Source organism: Gopherus flavomarginatus, chromosome 4 (assembly GCF_025201925.1).
Source record: "Gopherus flavomarginatus isolate rGopFla2 chromosome 4, rGopFla2.mat.asm, whole genome shotgun sequence".
NCBI classification, from domain to species: Eukaryota; Metazoa; Chordata; order Testudines; family Testudinidae; genus Gopherus; species Gopherus flavomarginatus.
The window spans coordinates 54,522,408-54,544,398 of NC_066620.1; the positions used below are offsets into that span (position 1 = coordinate 54,522,408).

Below are 21,991 nucleotides of genomic sequence, written 5' to 3' on the forward strand. Positions count from 1 at the left end.
GCAAGATTTAAGAATCTGAAGTGCCGTCCAAAATCTGAGAGGGATGAGGTGTGGAACATGCTTTGAGAAGTCTTAAAAGAGCAACACTCTGATGCAGAAACTGCAGAACCCAAATCACCAAAAGAGAAAATCAACCTTCTGCTGGTTGCATCTGACTCAAATAATGAAAATGAACATGTGTCGATCCACACTGCTTTGGATCATTATCGAGCAGAACCCGTCATCAGCATGGACGCACGTTCCCTGGAATGGTGGCCAAAGCAATAAGGGACATATGAATCTTCAGCGCATCTGGCATGTAAGTATCTTGCGACGCCAGCTACAACAGTGCCATGCAAATGTCTATTCTCACTTTCAGGTGCAAATGTAAACAAACTTGTTTGTCTGAGCAATTGGCTGAACAAGAAGTAGGACTGAGTGGACTTGTAGGCTCTACAGTTTTACATTGTTTTATTTTTGAATGCCAGTATTTTTGAACATAACTTTACATTTGTAAGTTCAACTTTCATGCTAAAGAGATTGCACTACAGTACTTGTACTAGATGAATTGAAAAATACTATTTCTTTTCTTTTACAGTGCAAATATTTTTAATAAAAATAAACATAAAGCGAGCACTGTACATTTTGTATTCTCTATTGTAATTGAAATCAATATATTTGAAAATATAGAAAACATCCAAAATATTTAAATAAATGGTATTTTTTTATAGTTTAACAGCGCAATTAGTCGTGATTAAGTTTTTTAATCACTTGACAGCCCTAGTAAAACCAAAAGCCTAGTCGATTGATTTCATTTGTGTGGTATCTTGTCATGGCCTTATTTTGGTGCCTGTCCTAGTATCTATAGAGTTAATGTTCGTGTGGAGACATGGGACTGAACCAGGTATGAACACCTCCCAATTGGATCAGAATTCCAGGGAATGGACCAGTCTCTAATTTCGCACTGTGAGTTGGGTATCACTTGCCAAGATACAAACGTGTATAATTACATTATTTCAGCTCTTCTTCCCCCTGCTCTGTGAGACCCATGCTCCAATGCCACGTCCGCAGAAAGGGTGGGTCTTGGCTTCACTGGGAATGAATGAAAGATGGGAATAGCAGAACACAGAATGGCTTTGGCATTGCTTTGTCTGTGGGTAGAGAATTGGAGGAGTAGTAGATTGAACAGGAAACCTCAACAGGAGTGCAGAACTCTTTTACACAAAGCAGCTTATTTTCCACACCATTCAGCCCTCTAGCAGTAGGTGTTTTATTAGTACTGGGGGGCTTCCTACATTCCTCCCTGGAGACTTGCAAGGAAGCAAAAAGGAAAGTCTGCTGTGGCTGTGATTAGATCTGTCTCCCTGCAGAGAGGCTCTGCTGCCCTTACAAGATACTTCTTCCTGGTATGCACAGGATTCTATCCTGTGTAGAGCAAACAGTGATGTAAACAGTGGTTTTATCCTACACCTCATCTTTAAGCCTCCATTTAGTGCTAAAGGCACCACTTCTGTCACTGCTGAATTTGACCTGAAGACTCATGAGAACTGAATCTAATTATGTCAGACTTACTCCAGGCTGAATTATTGGGACCTTTCTGAAGAATAATGCCCCAGTTTTGCTAGATACTGTTACACATGTCATTTAAAAAGGCAATCCCTGCTCCAAAGAGTTTACATCTTAGCATATGATGAAAAACAAGTTCACACAGCAAACAAATGAAGAGGCGGAGGACAAGGTGTGACAGATTGACAATTATATCCTGAATAAAACTTTACTAAATTATGTTAAACCTATTGAATTAATTTTAACTTCTCTGGAGTTCATTGTATTAAAAATGAATTGTGTATGTGTTGTTTTGGAACTGTATGTATTTCCCTGGGAAGGGTAAGTAGGAGAACAGCAGGGGTTGATTAGGCAAATTCACTCAGGTTGTAACATCTCCAGAGAAACTACCCCCCTAGATAGGTGGCACATTTATTAGTCCAAGGACCAACAGACAAAGAAAAGGTTTTTGGATAAATAGCCTGGTTTTAAACTGTCTCGAGGCCTTCTTTCTGATCCAGCAAGTAGACAGGACCCCTGATCCATAGAGGGCCCTAAGCCTTAGAGTATGGTTGGAAGGACTGGGCCAGCCAGAATCCATATTAGGGATGGGGTTAATTTTGGTAGACTTAATAGCATGCATGTAAATTCTTTATTATTTTTAATATGTTTTCTCTGTAGTGCTTTTTACCTTACGAAACCCAAGATATAAAGTAGGCTTACATAGAAAGAATGGTGTGGTACCTGTAACTAGCAATTACACCTATTAATGGTCTCTAAAGAGAAAGCAAGCAGATGTCCTTGGGCAACCTCTGAAGGCAAGGAATTGTGTAGTATGGAAATCTGCTGGTCAGAAGGGGAAAAAGACACAGGTCTACACCCAAGAGAGACAACAGCTGGGGAGCTGAAAGCCAAGAGTTGGTGTTGTGCTAGATCACTGAGGAGAAACATAGGTGCAGTTGCCCTGAACTGTGACACACGGTACCAGTGAAACATTCATGTTCATGTAAATAAGCAAGGGATAGAGGGGGGTGAGCTGGGGATGTGGAAGACCTTGCCATGGGAGAGAGTGTCAATGACAGACAATGGAGAAGAGTAGCCAGCTCTATTACCAATCCTATGCATTAAAATCTTGAAATGGTAAAAAAATAAAATCTTGTTTTTATTTGCCTTCTGGTTTTTGAGCCTTTAAGCTTTCAGATTTTTTTCCCACAACCATGAATGCTAGAAAGCTGAGGTACTAATCACCTGACTCCAGAAGCTGAAGTTTTAAGAAAAACACCAAATATTGCCAGATTCGTGATAAAATGTGAGAACTGGCAATAGTGCAGGAAGGAGGGAAGAGCAGAGGAGAAGTCATGGACACTGATGGACTAGAAATCACAGAAGGATTGGATGGTTAGAGGAGAAAGAAAGAGCAAGTGAGCAATACCAGAGACAATGTGATATCAGACAAGGGAGTTCAGCAATGGAGAGTGTAAGCAAAGGCACCCTGTATTCACCCTACACACTACTACAATAATATTTGAACAAAATATGCCTTGTGAGATCTCATCTGAAAGCTAAAGCCACACTGGTTATCAATTTCATTGTAAAATGAGTGTGTTAACTTTGTGCGAAGTTAGAATTCCATCAGTATAATGTTACTAGTAGTTGAAGACAAAGACAGGTTAGCCTAGGTAAAGGTGACAAATGAATGTTGGGTTTATCTCAGTTTTTACATATTAACTATAAACAAAACTATTAAGATAAAGCAGTGGGGCTAATCTTGAGCCTGAACTTGAAAGAGAAAATTAACCTGGCTCTTGCACCCCAGAGGGACACAGGTGACTGAGTCCCCAGGACACCTTTCTGACCTGTAAAATGAAGATGTCCGTTTGGGAACAGAAAGAACACAGAGACTCTCCATCTTGATCCTGCACCTTAAGGAGACAATGAAACCAAGCGATTTGATCTCTGTGATGGGTCCTGGCTAGGCCAGCCAGTAAAAAAGCTGGAAAGGAGACTGGGGGTAAGATAAACTATCTTGAACAAAGACTGTATCTTGCTAGATTAAGTTTTTTACTTTTAGATGCGTTTTTTCACTTTTATTTACTTGTAACCATTTCTACCGTTATCTCTTTTACTTGATATCACTTAATCCATGCTCTTCTGTTAATAAACTTTTCACTTTTACTATAAACCAATTCAGTGCTGTGTTTGAAGGGAAGGGAGTATTTACCTCAGTTAAATTAATTAGCTGTGATGTACTGACTCTTTAACAGAACAGCAAACAATCTCTTCTGTGAAGGAACAGTGGCAGGGGCTGTGCATTGCAGAGAAACATCTTTGAGGAGCTTGTGGGGCTGGAGTTCACTGATCATTACTTGCTAGGCAAGGTCTGGGCTAGGAGAACCTTGAGGAGTTCGCTACTTGGGAACACAGGCTGGTGTGGCAGGGAGCTGACACACTGGTTGCCAGCAAAACTCATTCTTGCTGAGGCAGAGAGGTAACACAGTGACTCACAGTTCTGCGTATCCCCAGCAGTGTGTTACAGAGAGTATGAGCTTAATCCAGGATTGCAAGTTAAACAAGATGCTGAGTGTGGTGAGGCAGGAGGTTAGTGGGTTATGCAGACTTCATCTGTAAAAGTTCTGATTTCCTCTTCTCCACTCATCCCCTTTATAAGACTCTTGATAACACAGAACATCTTCATTTCCCCCCCCCTCCCTTCTTTCCACTGGAAAGTTTGTGTGTCAACAGGGGCCTACCATGTGGAGAGGAGCAGGCCACAAATAAATACCAGGTCCTGAGCCTTGTTTGTAGAACAGTGGTTCTGGACAATACAACAAATATAAATCTGGAACGCACAATACTGGTAACTGATTTTGTTTCCCTCTGGAGGATTTCTTTGTGTACCAACACAATCACTGATGTGCCAACAAACTTTATAATGTGGAAGGTGTGATGCCTCCTTGTCACATCCCGCTACAGATACATATTTGGGACTGGGTTGCTGGACACCCACATGTTCCTCCATTAGCTCCATTCCTGGCTAGAACAGTTATTTTCAGATGTAGACCCAAGCTGGGACTTTCTCAAGATTCAAGGAGAACTGGATTTGGTGTTTCTGTTTGGGCCTGGAGCATCTCCTGTGTAAAAGAAGAGACAAGGCTCAGCTGTAATGAAGCGATGAGGAGTTATTTACTACCTCAGTGAAGATTACTGTATACAGCAGACAGAAAGCTGTATTTCTCCCTAACCATGCTAGCCTAATACAGCTTATGCTGTCTGTCACAGTTCCCAGGCAAACTGCACCCCTGACCTCTGGTCTTGTCGAGTGCATCCCCTTCATGCTTTTAGGCCTCTGGCTGTCACCTGGTGTCATAAACAGATAGTTAAGGTGTCATGGTATAAACCCCCACTCTGAACCTTAGCGTCCAAAAGATGGGGTACCAGCATGAATTCCTCTAAGCTCAATTACCAGCTTAGTACTTGTAGCGCTGCCACCAACCAGGAATTCCAGTGCCTGGTACACTCTGGTCCCCCCAAAACCTTGCCCGGGGACCCCCAAGACCCAGACCCTCGGGATCTTAACACAAGGAAAGTAAACCCTTTCCCTAACCGTTGCCTCTCCCAGGCTTCCCTTCCCTGGGTTACCCTGGAAGATCACTGTAATTCAAACTTCTTGAATCTTAAACAGAGAGGACAATGCACCTTCCCCCCTCCTTCTCTCTCCCCCTCCCAGACTCTCCCTGAGAGAGAAAGTAATCCTAACACAGAGAGAAATTAACCTCTCTCTCCCCCTTCCCTCCTTTCTCCCCACCAATTCCCTGGTGAATCCAGACCCCGTCCCCTGGGATCTCACACCAGAATAAAAAAAAAATCAGGTTCTTAAACAAGAAAAGAAAAAACAGTAAAAATTATCTTTGTAAATTTAAGATGGAATATGTTACAGGGTCTTTCAGCTATAGACACTGGGAATACCCTCCCAGCCTAAGTATACAAGTACAAATTAAAATCCTTTCAGCAAAATACAAATTTGAACTCCTTCCAGTCAAATACACATTTGCAAATAAAGAAAAACAAACGTAAGCCTAACTCGCTTTATCACCTAGTACTTACTATTTTGAATCTATAAGAACCTGTATCAGGGAGATTGGAAAGTAACCTGGTTGCACATCTGGTCACTCTCAGAACCCAGAGAGAACAACAACCAAAATCTAACAGCACACACAAAAACTTTCCTCCCTCAAGATTTGAAAGTATCCTGTCCCCTGATTGGTCCTCTGTCAGGTGACAGCCAGGCTCACTGATCTTGTTAACCCTTTACAGGCAAAAGAGATATAGATTCATAGACTCTAGGACTGGAAGGGACCTTGAGAGGTCATCGAGTCCAGTCCCTTGCCCTCATGGCAGGACCAAATATCGTCTAGACCATCCCTGATAGATATTTATCTAACCTACTCTTAAATATCTCCACGGAGATTCCACAACCTCCCTAGGCAATTTATTCCAGTGTTCAACCACCCTGACAGTTAGGAACTTTTTCCTAATGTCCAACCTAAATCTCCCTTGCTGCAGTTTAAGCCCATTGCCTCTTGTTCTATCATTAGAGGCTAAGGTGAACAAACTTTCTCCCTCCTCCTGATGACACCCTTTTAGATACCTGAAAACTGCTATCATGTCCCCTTTCAGTCTTCTCTTTTCCAAACTAAACAAACCCAATTCTTTCAGCCTTCCTTCATAGGTCATGTTCTCAAGACCTTTAATCATTCTTGTTGCTCTTCTCTGGACCCTCTCCAATTTCTCCACATCTTTCTTGAAATGTGGTGCCCAGAACTGAACACAATACTCCAGTTGAGGCCTAACCAGCGCAGAGTGGAGCGGAAGTATGACTTCTCGTGTCTTGTTTACAACATACCTGTTAATGCATCCCAGAATCACGTTTGCTTTTTTTGCAACAGTATCACACTGTTCACTCATATTTAGCTTGTGGTCCACTATGACTCCTAGATCTCTTTCTGCCATATTCTTTCCTAGACAGTCTCTTCCCATTCTGTATGTGTGAAAATGATTGTTCCTTCCTAAGTGGAGCACTTTGCATTTGTCTTTATTAAACTTCATCCGGTTTACCTCAGACCATTTCTCCAATTTGTCCAGATCATTTTGAATTTTGACCCTGTCCTCCAAAGCAGTTGCAATCCCTCCCAGTTTGGTATCATCTGCAAACTTAATAAGCGTACTTTCTATGCCAACATCTAAGTCATTGATGAAGATATTGAACAGAGCCGGTCCCAAAACAGACCCCTGCAGAACCCCACTTGTTATACCTTTCCAGCAGGATTGGGAGCCATTAATAACTACTCTCTGAGTACGGTTATCCAGCCAGTTATGCACCCACCTTATAGTAGCCCCATCTAAATTGTATATGCCTAGTTTATCGATAAGGATATCATGCGAGACCGTATCAAATGACTTACTAAAATCTAGGTATACCACATCCACCGCTTCTCCCTTATCCACAAGACTCATTATCCTATCAAAGAAAGCTATCAGATTGGTTTGACACGCTTTGTTCTTTACAATTCCATGCTGGCTATTCCCTATCACCTTACCACCTTCCAAGTGTTTGCAGATGATTTCTTTAATTTAATTACTTGCTCCATTATCTTACCTGGCACAGAAGTTAAACTAATTGGTCTGTAGTTTCCTGGGTTGTTTTTATTTCCCTTTTTATAGATGGGCACTATATTTGCCCTTTTCCAGTCTTCTGGAATCTCTCCTGTCTCCCATGACTTTCCAAAGATAATAGCTAGAGGCTCAGATACCTCCTCTATTAAGTCCTTGAGTATTCGAGGATGCATTTCATCAGGCCCTGGTGACTTGCAGGCATCTAACTTTTCTAAGTGATTTTTAACTTGCTCTTTTTTTATTTTATCTTCTAAACTTACCCCCTTCCCATAAGCATTCACTATGTTAGACATTCCTTCAGACTTCTCAGTGAAGACCGAAACAAAGAAGTCATTAAGCATCTCTGCCATTTCCAAGTTTCCTGTTACTGTTTCTCCCTCCTCACTGAGCAGTGGGCCTACCCTGTCCTTGGTCTTCCTCTTGCTTCTAATGTATTGATAAAAAGTCTTCTTGTTTCCCTTTATTCCCATAGCTAGTTTGAGCTCATTTTGTGCCTTTGCCTTTCTAATCTTGCCCCTGCATTCCTGTGTTGTTTGCCTATTTTCATCCTTTGTAATCTGCCCTAGTTTCCATTTTTTATATGACTCCTTTTTATTTATGCAAGATCTCATAGTTAAGCCAAGGTGGTCTTTTGCCACATTTTCTATCTTTCCTACCCATCAGAATAGCTAGCTTTTGGGCACTTAATAGCATCCCTTTGAAAAACTGCCAACTCTCCTCAGTTGTTTTTCCCCTCACTGTTGATTCCCATGGGACCTTACCTATCAGCTCTCTGAACTTACCAAAATCCACCTTCCTGAAATCCATTGTCTCTATTTTGCTGTACTCCCTTCTACCCTTCCTTAGAAATGCAAACTCTATAATTTCATGATCACTTTCACCCAAGCTTCCTTCTACTTTCAAATTCTCAACGAGTTCCTCCCTATTTGTTAAAATCAGGTCTAGAACAGCTTCCCCCCTAGTAGCTTTCTCAACCTTCTGAAATAAAATGTTGTCTGCAATGCAGTCGAGGAACTTATTGGATAGTCTGTGCCCCGCGGTGTTATTTTCCCAACATATATCTGGATACTTGAAGTCCCCCATCACCACCAAATCTTGGGCTTTGGATGATTTTGTTAGTTGTTTAAAAAAAGCCTCATCCACCTCTTCCACCTGGTTAGGTGGCCTGTAGTAGACTCCTAGCACGACATCACCCTTGTTTTTTACCCCTTTTATCCTAACCCAGAGACTCTCAACACTTCTGTCTCCTATGTCCATCTCCACCTCAGTCCAAGTGTGTACATTTTTAATATATAAGGCAACACCTCCTCCCTTTTTCCCCGGTCTATCCTTGCTGAGCAAACTATACCCATCTGCACCAACATTCCAATCATGTGTATTATCCCACCAAGTTTCAGTGATGCCAACAATGTCATAGTTGTACTTATTTATTAGCACTTCCAGTTCTTCCTGCTTATTACCCATACTTCTCGCATTTGTATATAGGCATCTAAGATACTGGTTTGATCTTGCCTCCCAGTTTTGCCCTGACCCTCCTTTCTCTCTGCCATTATATGAAGTACTTTTGTTCTATTAACTCTTACTTATCTGTTTATGACATAAGGGTTAATGCCTCTTTTACCTGTAAAGGGTTAAGAAGTTCACCTAGCCTAGCTGACACCTGACCAGAGGAACCAATGGGGGAACAAGATGATTCAAAAGGAAGGAGGGAAGTTTCCTTTGTTTAGTCAGAGTTTTCAGTTTCAGACAGAGTGAAAAAGATCAAGGAACCAGCCTCTTATCAGAGTAGTAAGTTTTAGAAAGGAATAAATAGGTTTATGTTTTTTTCTTTGTAACCTGTCTTGTGCAATTAGAGGAAGAGTCAAATTGAGTATTTGGGTATTTCCATTGGTGTAATTAAGTTTTTGCCCAGGGGAACATCCTCTGTGTTTTGAATCTGTTGTCTGTGAGAGTAGCTGGTATGCTAATCTCTCCCAGAGGGTTTTCTTTTACCTTTCTTTTCTTTAATTAAAAGCCTTTTTTTAAACTAACCTGATTGATTTTTCCTTGTTTTTAGATCCAAGGGGGTTGGATCTGGATCAACCAGGAGTTGGTGGGAGAAAGGAGGGGGGTATGGCTAATTTATCCTTGTTTTAAGACCCAAGGGGTTTGGATTTGTGTTCACCAGGAAATTGGTGAAGTCTCTCAAGGCTGCCCAAGGAAGGGAGTGCTTGGGGGTGGTGGCAGCCAGACCAGATCTAAGCTGTTAATTGAGCTTAGAGCTTCTCATGCAGGTCCCCACATCTGTACCCTAAAGTTCAGAGTGGGGAAGGAACCTTGACACCTGGCTTTGAGTGGAGTCATGCAATTCTCCCACTCCGAGACTGGGCCTTGGCTGCAGTGCCCAGGCACTAACCGGACCACAGCAAGTTAAGCTCAGACTCTGCAGTTTTGTTCTCTCCACGAACAATGACAGCAGTGACTGGACTGGGAGTGTACAGCCTCCTTAGAGCAAAGCATTATTTATTCTGAACAAAAGCATTTAAGAGAAAATGGGTCTTTAAACAACAAATATACTGAAAGCATTTCTGACTTTTCCCTAAGTCTTACCATTCCCTGGATCTGGGAAAGGAAACTTCCTTAGGCTCCTTCTGCAGCATCTTTCTCTCTCTATCTGTCTTCCTGAACAGCTGCTGACATGTCCTTTCTTCCCTTGAGAAGTGCTTTAAAACTCTTTAGTGTTTATTTCATTTCAAGGCTCCTAGCTTTGGCAAAAAAAGGCTTGCAACTTGATGGAGACAGCATCCTTGGATATGATAGTTTGTCGCAGAGTTTAAAATGTGTGCTGGTGTGTTCTTATCTAGGTATATTGCGTTGCTTTCTTGTTTGCTTTTCCCACTACCCCCTATTAAGTTAGATCCATACAGGTAATTCTAATAACCCAACATAGTTATACAATAATTTTATCTGACTGGCTAGGTCATTTACAATATTCAAACCGTTATTCCATATCAATATTCATAAATTAATATATATAAATTCCTTGTCTATCACGCTGCCTTGTTTCATCAGACAGTGCCTTTGCAAGTGCTGGCATGTAGACCAAGCAGCTATGACAGGGACTGCTGAGTTCACTACAGAGCACATCTCTCTCCTAAACCTATAAAAAGTTAAAAAGACCAACAATGTGATCAACTTACAGTTTCATAAAGTTTTCAGTAGCTTTAGGACTGAAAGGTCAACTGGAGCTTTTATTGTTAATAAGAGTGCAGGAGAGGGGTGTGTGTGAGAGACAGCATGCTGTTACCAAGATCGGAACATATTCTTGTTGCCAATATGCCACCATATTAATATACCATCTACTATAGTGAACAGCATTTCTCTGATCAAACTTCCAGCGAAGGCTGTAACATGACAGTGTAACAAGTCCATACTAAATACTGTGACAAACCCAGAATATCTACTAAATCTTATTTACTGTAACTTGAATAAAGTGCTAAATAAACACACAAGCCCAGATTGCTATAAGCCGGCAGGATGTAGACATATGGATAAATGAGCTTTGATAGTAACTTCAATGCATGCTAATTTCTGGCTTTAAAGAATGTGCAATAAACACAGCTGCCAGAAGTGTGATCTGAAATTAGACACTAATTAAATTAAATTCCCACTGGAATCAGAGTAGCTGTGCACCTTGTAGTCTATTTTTTGTAACCAGAGTAACTCAAATGATAATGACTTTTTCTTCCATGGCTAGGCCGGGGGCCAGCAGCCATTAGTGAAATCTATTTTGGTTTTTATTTCTTATCATTAATTTTTTTTTGCATTGAGATGATCTAATTATTGACAAAGCTACTGATGGAGCCAAGTGTTCCTTTCATTTTTACCTTCATCCTCTCTCTTCATTTATTTAATACATTCATGTTTAATATCTTAATCAACTCTTCAGGGTAGGGACTCTCCCTTTGTGTCAGTGGTGTCAACGCTTGGTGTGCAGGCTACGTGGGACCCATATAATGTTTGGAATTTAAAATTTAAATAAAAAAGAAGTTACTAGGCCTTATGGTCAGAGAGAGAACCTTCTTTCTAAATATAACCAAGGGTAAACAAAGTAGTGTTGTCTTCCTGAGTCTGCAGCCAGCTTGAAACAATGAGGCTTGGAGGTATGAACATCTTCAGATTCTCCCACCAAGTAATCTCGATGAAGTGTTAATGCTAAGGTCCAACAAGGACACTTTCATGTAAGCATGAACTGTTTCATTGCTGGTCATTTAGTGGATGAAATAGGACTGGGGATGGGGACAGCAGCTGGGAGTTGCTGCAGGGAAAGAAATAGAGAAAACTAAGGCCAGGGGACTACAATAAAAAGTTAAGTATACCCATCTACGTCGCTTAGGAGCGTGACAAAACTACACCCCTGAGCGATGTAGTTAAGCTGATCTAACCTCCACCACCACCCCCACCCCCCCGGTGTAGACAGCACTAGGTCATCGGGATAATTCTTCTGTCAACCTAGCTACTAATTTGTGGGGAGGTGGATTAACTAGAACAATGGGAGGATCTCTCCCATCTCTGCAGTGAGTGGCTATACTGAAGCACCACAGCAGCACAATGGCTGCACTGATGCAGTAGTGCCACTGCAAGTTCTCAAGTGTAGCCACTCTAAGCTGATGGGCGAGCTCTCTTCCGTCAACTTAATCACCCCCAATGAGCGGCAGTAGTTATGTCCGCGGAAGAAGCTCTCCCACGGACATAGCGCTGCCCACACTGGCGCTTAGGTCAGTGTAACTTATAGCCTTCAGGGGGTGGCTTGTTCATATCCCTGAATGACATAGGTGGTAGTGTAGACATAACCTCAGCTAAGGTGCAGAGAGAAACAAGAAAGGAACGTGGGGAAGAAAAAAGGGGGAAAAGAGCAGAAATAGCTTTGGGCTGAAAGGGGAGCATCTTTTCCCATTGATTAATGCTGAATGCAACCATAAGGTACAGGATAAATAATATCCTTTTATTGTTGCTTTTAAATACATATTATTATTTGTTAAATTCTTATTCTATGTGTGGTGCCATAAAAGCCGCAGGAAGACATGGCCTCTACCTATGGAGATCAGAATCTAAATGGAGAAGCAGAACAATACAATTGGATACAGTCCCTTGGCTCACCAGTGGAATTTTATCAGAGTGGTTTAACTAGAAAATAGAAAGTATTGTGCAGTGGTTCTCAAACTTTTGTACTGGTGACCCCTTTCACATAGCAAGACTCTGAGTGTGACCCTCCCCCCTTATAAATTAAAAACACTTTTTAATATATTTAACACCATTGTAAATGCTGGAGGCAAAGCGGGGTTTGGGGTGGAGGCTGACAGCTCGCAACCCCCTATGTAGTAGCCTCACGACCCCTGTTTCATTGCTGGTCATTTAGTGGATGAAATAGGACTGGGGATGGGGACAGCAGCTGGGAGTTGCTGCAGGGAAAGAAATAGAGAAAACTAAGGCCCCTGGTATTGTGCGTGTAGCAGCACATACAAGTTAGGTGTGCTAGGTCAGGGGGGGAACGGAGTAAGAATTGTATTTTATGGAGGGATTTGAATGAAGAGAGAATGGCAGCATTTTATGTCAGGCATAAAAGGGCAGCCTGGGGTGCGGCACAACAATAGAAGTAGTGCAGAATGAGGGATTGGCAGAGTATGGCCAGATGAAATGAGATCATTATGAGGACATTAACATGTATAAGCAACTTCTTCTAGACTAGTTTAGGGCCTATATGTGCAATAAAGCCTTGGGTTGGGCCTTTGACAACCCCAATCTTTTCAGGGGCTTCAGGGTGAAGTTTGGTGACAGGCTTGATGTGGTGGGTTTCTTTTGTGATTGTTGCCTCTGCTATGGAAAAGGTTGCTTAATTACTGATAATCAGGGCCGGTGCAAGGATATTTTGCGCCCTAGGTGAAACTTCCACCTTGCGCCCTCTGCCCCCACCCCTCCCCCCAGAGTATTGCTTATTATAAACTTTCAAAAATGAATACTGCATAATGTGGCATTGTTCATTAGAATTAATACATATTCGGCTTGAAAATTTATTAATTTCATTATTTAGCCTACATATTTAATGAAAATAATTGAATAACCTGACAGGGTGTGGGGCTGGCTGGCTCTAGGCAGGGCAGGGGATGCGAAGCTGGTTGGAGATGGGGTGTGGGGTTGGCTGGAGACAGGAGGTGCGGGACTGGCTGCGTGCAGGGCAGGGGGTGTGGGGCTGGCTGCAGGCAGGGCAGGGGCTGCAGCAGGGGCTGGATGGAGACAGGTGGTGTGGGGCTGGCTATGGACAGGGCCAGGAGTGCAGCAGGGGCTGGCTGCATGCAGGGCAGGGAGTGAGGGGCTGGCTGTGGGCAGGGAAGGGGGTGTGGGGTGGCTGGAGACAGGAGGTGTGGGGCTGGCTGTGGGCAGGGCAGGAGGTGTGGGGCTGGCTGCAGGCAGGGCAGGGGGTGCAGCAGGGGCTGGCTGCGGGCAGGGCAGGTGGTGCGGGGCTGGTTGAGGCAGGGAAGGGGGTGCGGGGCTGGCTGCGGGCAGGCGGTGAGGGGCTGGCTGGATACAGGGGTATGGGGCTGGCTAGAGACAGGGCAGGGGGTGTGAGGCTGGCTGTGGGCAGGGCAAGGGGTGTGGGGCTGACTGGAGGCAGGGCGAGGGATGAGGGGTTGCCTACAGTCAGGACAGGGGGTTCAGCTGCCATGGATGGAGCTGGAGCACAAAGAGCAGCTGCAGAAGGAAGAGCTGTTGGACAGAAGCTTCTGTGAGGAACCGGCTCTGTCCCATGGAGAGGTACCACTGCGGGATTAAATAGCAGTGGGGACGCCCCTGCAGCCCCTTGCCCTCTCAGCTTCCTGGGCATTTGCTCTCTGCAGCTCACTCCCTACGGGCTCACCCCGCCCTGCTCCTCTTGCCCCCAGTCCCTCATTAGGCCTGGGTGCACGGAAAGCATGCAGCATATCTTTGTACTGTGTTAATGACTCCTGAACTGGTGGGGGCTATGCCTAATTGCTGCCACTATCTCTTTCTTTACTGGGCAATTAGATGACAATTAACTTGGAATAGCCCAGAGGGGTCAGAGTAGAGAAGGAGGGAGGAGAGACCTTTAGGTTTCAGTTCTGTGCAAAGCCGGTTAACTTTTCTTTTCAGCTGCCTATAAACAAACCTAGTAGAGAAAAGAGTTTCTTCCCCACATCCCCTCCCCCAAAAAATCGGTTATGATTTTAATGGATCCAGAAGCAAAATAATTCTGTAATCAAAAAGACAAGTTTCCTGCTTTCCCTTCCACAAAGATCTATTTCCAACCCAGGTAACTTATTATTTATTATCTGTAGTAACTATGTTCTCACGTTTGAATGATACACTGTAGTGGTGTCGGAGTTCTTTGGAAATCCCTCAGCTCTTTTGCGGTGTTGGGAGTGAATGCTAGACCCTCGGTTAATTACTTTTACCTTACTTCACGTGCCTATCTTTTGGTCATTAATTTTTGAAGTTAAATTAGATTTTCAAAACCCAGCTTTAAAATGATGTTCATGCCGACAATTGCAATTTAATTGTCTAAACGGGGAAATTGATGCCTTGAAATTATGGGATCTAATTTTAAAATTGTATTAAAAATGTGGCATTATAAAGGGGAAATATTTTAAAAGGTTTATCCAGCATCCCCATTACTGTTACCCAGGATTCTGCTTCAAGCAGTAACACAGGAGGGAGGGGACAATGGACAGATTAGTGTTCAGTGGTACTTCAAACAAAAAGACATTTACTCTTAAATTATCTCGTTGATGCCTAATTGACGATCTAATATCATTTATCAAGTACATCAAAACTTCGCTGAATAAGCTTGTTAGCATTTCTAAGGGGGACACTGAACATTTCAAACAGTGATAAGTGGTGCCTGCGGGCGGTTGTGCAGGCATGACTGCGGCAGCTCAGACTCCCTCTCTGTCCCAGCAGCAACGGCTGCTCAACCATTTAAAAAAAAATTTGAGGGCGCTTTTTGGCGCCCTCAAATCTTGGCGCCCTAGGCAACCGCCTAGTCTGCCTAAATGGTTGCACTGGCCCTGCTGATAATGGTGGAGCCAGAAGGAAATTATTTATATACACATTTGATAAATTACTAGAATGGGTTTCAAATATTGCAGTGTCAGTGTCAGAAATTAGTGCCATAAAAATCTAAATAAGTAAATGTTACTACCCATTGATGATCCCCATATGAGCAACATATTGTATGCACAAGCATAACATTTTTGTGTCTGCCAAAATGCTATTAACTTACAATGATAAACTCAATTTTTAAAACTCATTAATTTCCAAAATGTTACTTATTTATCCTGAAACTACTTATTTATCTGACAAGAAGCTTCATTAGTTACAATATACTTATATCCGTTTCTACATCTAGTCACTAGATGGCACTGTCTGATAGGAGATAGATATTTCTTAACAGACCCTTTTAAATTTCCAAAAATGTGACGTGTTCTGCCACAAAGAGTTAGCAACAGAAAGACACTGAAGCCCAAGTTATAGTCACTAGATACACTTAACTGAGTTTAGTGAAAAGGCAATGAGAATTACATAATCTATTAAAATGATTGTGATAGGTAGGGGGAAACAGACTCCAATCTGTAGGAAAAGCTGGAGGCATCTAGGAAGATCTGAGAGTAACACCATCCCATCCTCTGGCTGTAATTAGCGAATGAAACATTGTACTCATGATGTAACTGGTTATCCTTCTGAGAAGCTTTGGTGGGCAAAGTTTCTGTAGAACCAGACAAAACTGGAATTCTCCTTATTCACCTCAAATTAATTGAATTATGGCTTTCTAAATTCACTTGCTTTTTCTAATTTACCTCCACACTCTTCAAGTGTAGCTCCACCCCAAAAAGTGACTACATTAAAACGTAACTTTCTTCTGCAGCAATTCTACTTCCCAAAGGTATTCAAAGTTTTATTTGCTTAACTTAATGACTAGTATGTCAAACACAAGTTACTGGGCTCAACAACAGGTGCAACAGGGTGAAATTTAACAGCCTATTATATACAGAAGGTCAGGCTAGATGATCTGGTGGTCCCTTCTGGCCTTAAACTCTATGAAAATATGAGACAAGATAGGTGAGTTAATATATTTTATTGGACCAGCTTCTGTTGGTGAGAGAGACAAGCTTTTGAGCTACACAGAGTAATTCTTCAGATCTGGGAAAGATACTGATGTTATGTCTACACTACAGCTTATGTCGGCATAACTTATATCGCTTAGGGGTGTGAATAAACTAACCTGAATGACATATGTTACACCAAGCTAAGCCCCGGTGTGGACAGCACCATAGTGGTGGGAGAGCTTCTCCCGCTGACATAGCTACTGCCTCTCGTTGGGGGTGGATTAATTAAGCCAATGGGAGAGCTCTCTCACATTGGCTTAGAACCATTACAGAGAGCTTACAGCGGCGCAGCAGCATGATACTGTAAACTCTCTAGTATAGCCATGCCCGCTGCTAAAACACAAGATGAAACAGAGAGTGTATATTCTAAGGGATCATTCAAGGTGAAGTGGCCCATTAAACCCCCTGTAGTCATATGTTAACAGGCCACTTCACCTTGAATGGTCCCTTAGAATATATGCTAACTACTTACAGCTAAATACAAGATGGAACAGATAGTTTAGCATGCCACTCTTGGATTATGTCTACACTACCACTTATGTTGGCAAAATTTATGTCACTCCAGGGTATGAAAAACACAAAGTTTTGCCGGCATAAGTGGTAGTGTGCATAGCACTATATCAACACAGCAGCTGCACAGTGATCTTACAGCAGCTGTGCCACTGTAAGCTCGCTAGTGTAGACATGGCCTTAGTACCTTTCCCAGACCTGAAGAAGAGTTCTGTGTAGCTCGAAAGCTTGTCTCTCTCACTGACAGAAGCTGGCCCAATAAAAGATATTACCTCACCGACCTTGTCTCTCTAATATCCTGGGACCAACATGGCTACAACACTGCATACCGTCTATTAATATATAACATACAAAAATATGTCAAAAGAACTTTAAGTTATAAAGTCAAGCACTTAATTTGGAAACGCCAGATTTATGGATATTAGAGAGACAAGGTGAGTGAGGCAATACCTTTTATTGGACCAATTTCTGTTGGTGAGTGAGAGACAAGCTTTTGAGCTTACACTGAGCTCTTCTTCAGGTCTGGGAAACGTAGTTTGATTTATAGAGGTCAGTGCAATCTAAGCTCTGCCCTCTTGTGTGACCATTGTGTGCACTGAATGAAGGAGGGGTCCTACGGAAAAAACAGTATCTAACCATGTAATTAAAGACTTTGTCATAAGGCATATGTACAAGGAGGCTAAACTAAGATTGCATGGACAACTGCAAATCTGGCATTGCTTAACATTTGTAGTGTTTGACTTTGCAGTCTAAGTCATGTTCTTCTAGTGTAGTTTTTTATGTAGTGTAGTTTATGTATTTTTTATTTAAAAAAAGGAAAAAGTTTTAAAACAACTTCTATTCTGTGCAATGAAACAACCCCCACATAATGCACACTGAATCTTCAGTATTGCAGAACAAGTTTAGCTTCAGAACTCACATTAGCAGGCAGCAAGAGAAGGCTGTTAGCCCAGAGACTGTGTACTGGGTCCAGAGGTGGATGGCGGAGACTGACCTGTCTCTCTTTCTCCCCCGTTCCAGGAGGGTGGGGTATCTACCCCATGTGGTGCCCCAGTCGGAGGGATTGACTGCTGGAGCCACGTACAATGGTCAAGAGGGGTGACTTGAGGGAGCCCAGTATGGTTCTCTCTCTTCCTGCTGTTTCCTCAGCCCCCTAGGATGAAGTAGTTCCTGCCTCATGTGGTTAGACCATTGGGGTCATGAACCATTCCAGCGTGGTTGCTGGTGGAGTGGTTATGGGGAGCCCAGCCTATTTCTCTCCCCCTACCACCACACTTGCAACAACTCCTCTAACAGCTCCCTACCGTTCCCAGGGCAGAGCCTCCTCCCCACCCCCAAGATATTTTCTTTTGAAAACATAGCTGTACTTTACAAATATCTTTAAATTGAAAACAGTAATTTTAATACCAGATGTGGTATAACTTCTGTTTATGTGACTCTAATTCCCCTCGTTAATTCCACACATTGCTATAAATGTCTGTTTATCTCTAACATGTATCTCAGAAATACTTGTAACACTGCTCTACAGCCAAAATGCTTCTGAAATAAATGTAGTCCAACTTTACTAATTCTGGGTCACTGAGAATGAAAACGATGCTTAAAATTGTTGATTGGCTCTAGTTTTCAAGATATGCTATTGGGTCAGTATATACGACCCTTGACTTGGGAATGGCGGAGGATAAGTGAGTTATAAAGGGAAGGGATCTCAATTTAAACCAGAAATGACTAAAATACATCTTTGACTGGATCTATGAATAAATCTATGACTGGGTTTGGACAGTACTTGCTTTTTAGGCAAAACAATGAATGATGCAATCTGAAGCTGGTATTGCATCATACATGATATGAATTGCATCATGTTATTCCTAGAAGTCATGGATGATGCAATCATAATGAAGCTTACATCACTCTACTGAACAAATTGCCCTATATCAGCTCTAGAAATCATACAGTGTAGTGCTCTCTTATTTGTCAGTGTTTGATTTTGCAAAGGGACACATTTCTGTTTAGCCAAAGTGAGCAGAGATGCCTCGTACTTGTGTGAACAGTGCAGATAACTTCTGCTATGTTTGTGGTGAAGTGACTTTTGCATCACAAAAGCACAGTATAACCACTATGGTTAAGAAGGCCTATCACCTTTATTTTGGCTGCAAAATTGGAGATCAGGACAAGAGGTGGGCCCCACACAAATGCTGCAACACTTGTGCAACAAATCTTCGCCAGTGGTTGAACAGGAAAAGGAAATCTATGCTTTTTGCAGTACCAATGATTTGGAGAGAGCCAACAGATCATACCAGCAATTGTTACTTCTGCATGGTGCCTCCAGTTGGGAAAGGTGTGTCAAAGATGAAAAAGTGGACTGTGCATTATCCAAACATTCCATCAGCTATATGGCCAGTACCCCATGGAGAAGGGCTGCCGGTTCCTGATGCACGAGAATCATTCTCACTTGAGTCAGATGAGGAAGAGGAAGAGGATGAAACTTCTGGTCCTGAACCATCTATGTCACAGGACCCACATTTTCTCCCATCCTCCTCCTCTGAACCACACCTCATAACACAAGGTGAACTGAATGACCTAGTCAGGGATTTGGAACTACCCAAGAGTAAGACAGAGCTCTTGGGCTCCAGACTACAGCAGTGGAATCTCCTGGCAGGCTATCAGGGCAAATGGAGCCCATCAATGCTTGCAGACTATTGCTGGACAGTGACAAGAGACGCTCCATTTAATGAATACAAGAGATAAGCCAAGAAGCGCCGAGTAGACACTGAATAGGATTAAACTATGTACATAATAGTTTTTTGCCTTTTGTTTCCTAATAAATTGTATTTATATAACCCTTTTGCTGATTTTTAAAGTGTTTCATAAACAGGACAGGTGAAATATTATCATGTAAAGCAATCATAAACACATGAAAAGACCTAGGTTTACAATTTATGATTAAAACTCTACTATCTATACAATATACATAGACATAAAATGTAAAAACTTAAATATCTTAGAAACAGTAGCCAATCAGTTGTTTTAATTGTCATATTTGAATTCAGCACATCAAAATACATAATAAATATCACATTTTATCTCTGAAGCAGACAACTTCTCAAAAATTGTAGACCAGTGTAATTTATAGAGTTAAAGAAAACAGTATCCACTTCTGTGTATTCTACGGGCTGCATAATTGCACCATCTCTTTTTCCAGCATCTCAAAATATAAATTGACAATATTTTTGGATTTACACCGGCCTCTTGGCCAAGGAAAATTCAGCTCTTGTTTCAGACTCACAGTCCAGAAGCTAAAGAAACAAACCTTCTTCCAGATCTTTGTTTGTATAGCTGTCACACAATTACATGAATCTAACCAATAAGTGACTGAACTGTGGCATCTGGTTACAGCAATTGCTCCTAAGATTAAATGACAGAAAATGTCAATTACATTATCAACATACAAGTCATGTCCTGCATGCCTTACTTTTTGAAAGATGTAGTTTGGACTGCACTGCACTTGAGTGCCTATTGCAGAAAATTATAGCGATGGTTTCTTCTGGTTTATTCACCCATTTAAGCCCATAAATCACCAGTTTAGATCAATGAAACAAGTCTAAAAAAGTGTATTCCTAGGTATCCTACTTACACTATCTGTAGGTTAAGGCCCAATCTTGGTTTAGAAACTAGTATTATTACTTCTGTAAATGTTGCTTTCATTCCTAGTGTTGCTGGGATGCTGTTTAACTAAAGAGACTCTCTTGAAGAGCAACTCAATGAACAGCCTCCAAAAGCCATTAAGGAACAGAGCCCCACACTCCTCTTCCCATTTCACTGTTTGCACTTGAAATGTCTAAAACCCCTCAAAGTCAACTGCTGTTTGTAATCTGACATGGCAACATACATTCAGTGCTATTTGCTATCTTTACAGTAAGTGTGAGTACTATGAAAAACTTGTTAACCAAACTGAAATATCTCAGGCACATGCAGTCTTGAAATAACTGATCAGTAGTATGTCAGTAAGCAAAGATAAGAAACACCATCAGCAAAGCCAACAATACCATTGAACAACAGGGTAGCTTGACTCTTAAAGGCTGGAAGTACTGATTACTCAGTCAAAAGGCACACCTGGGTTGGACCTTTTTAAATCAGCAGAAAATTACAAAGAAAGAGAAAGGCTACTATAGCAAGGATCCTGACGTCAGTGGAGTTTTGAAGCTAGAACCTAGTGAGTACTAGACTCCAGTGGGAAACCCTGACTAGGTTTGGGCTAGGAAGCTGAACTCAGCCAGGTAGGCTCTGGGAGTAGCTTACTAAAGCAGGGAAGGCCTGGGAGCACAATGATCAGAGACTGTTAGAAGTGATCAGTTTCCAGCATAGAGTCCTGAGGTGTGGGAGGTTGAGGCTACAGGAGGGAAAGGCTGGGGAGTGATCTGATAAGAAGCTAAAATGAATGGATTGTGTTTCAGCAGTTTGAATTTTATTTGAGTATATTTTATCTGAATAAACCCAGACCTCCAGAAAGGATGTTGTGAGTGGACAAGAGGGTATGGAAATTAAGAAGCCCTTTGGGGGAAGGTGAGGGAAATGAGGCAGGCTGGCTGTAGGATGACCCCAGGCCAGGAGAGGATGGTTAGGAGGCAGTGGGCCTGATCACCAATACTCTATGTAGCACCCTTCATTGAAGGATCTCAAAGAGCCTGGCAAACCTGCTTGTTGAATATATTAATCCTCGCAGGATTTCTTTGAGGCCTTACTTGACTGTTTGTGAAACAGAAGCATAAAGAGTTTATTTGACTTCCCTACGATCACAGTAAATGAACGCAAGAGTCCTGATTCCTTTTCTTTTCTAACCAGCGGACTACCCTGCTGTCCTTCAGCTAATCCTAATGCCCTTCTCCTCTAGCCCCAAACAAGGAAGTGCGCTGGGGGAAGCTAACAATTAAAATACTCTGACAAAACGCTCTTGGGCCGGGGGACTCTAGGTGCAGGGCTATGTACAGTCACGCTGTGGGTTGTGTTACTGCCTGGAACCCCGGGAGCCAGGGAGGCGCCGCTGCTGTAGCTCACAGCCCGAACACCCCTAGTCTGCTGGGCCCTCGGGGCTGCTCCGCGGCACCTTCCTGAGCACAGGTCAGGAC

At 42.3% G+C, this 21,991-nt stretch overlaps 1 protein-coding gene across 2 annotated transcripts in view; it reads left to right on the forward strand.

The window, feature by feature from the left end:
- Positions 1 to 21,875: 21,875 nt before the first annotated feature.
- Positions 21,876 to 21,991, forward strand: part of DISP1 (dispatched RND transporter family member 1) — a 181,513-nt gene continuing 181,397 nt past the window's right edge. The window contains exon 1 of one of the 2 annotated variants that reach the window (XM_050948414.1): positions 21,876 to 21,983. The gene's annotated coding sequence lies outside the window, so the exon portion shown is untranslated. The remainder of the gene's footprint in view (positions 21,984 to 21,991) is intronic. The other variant, XM_050948412.1, reaches the window with a different exon arrangement.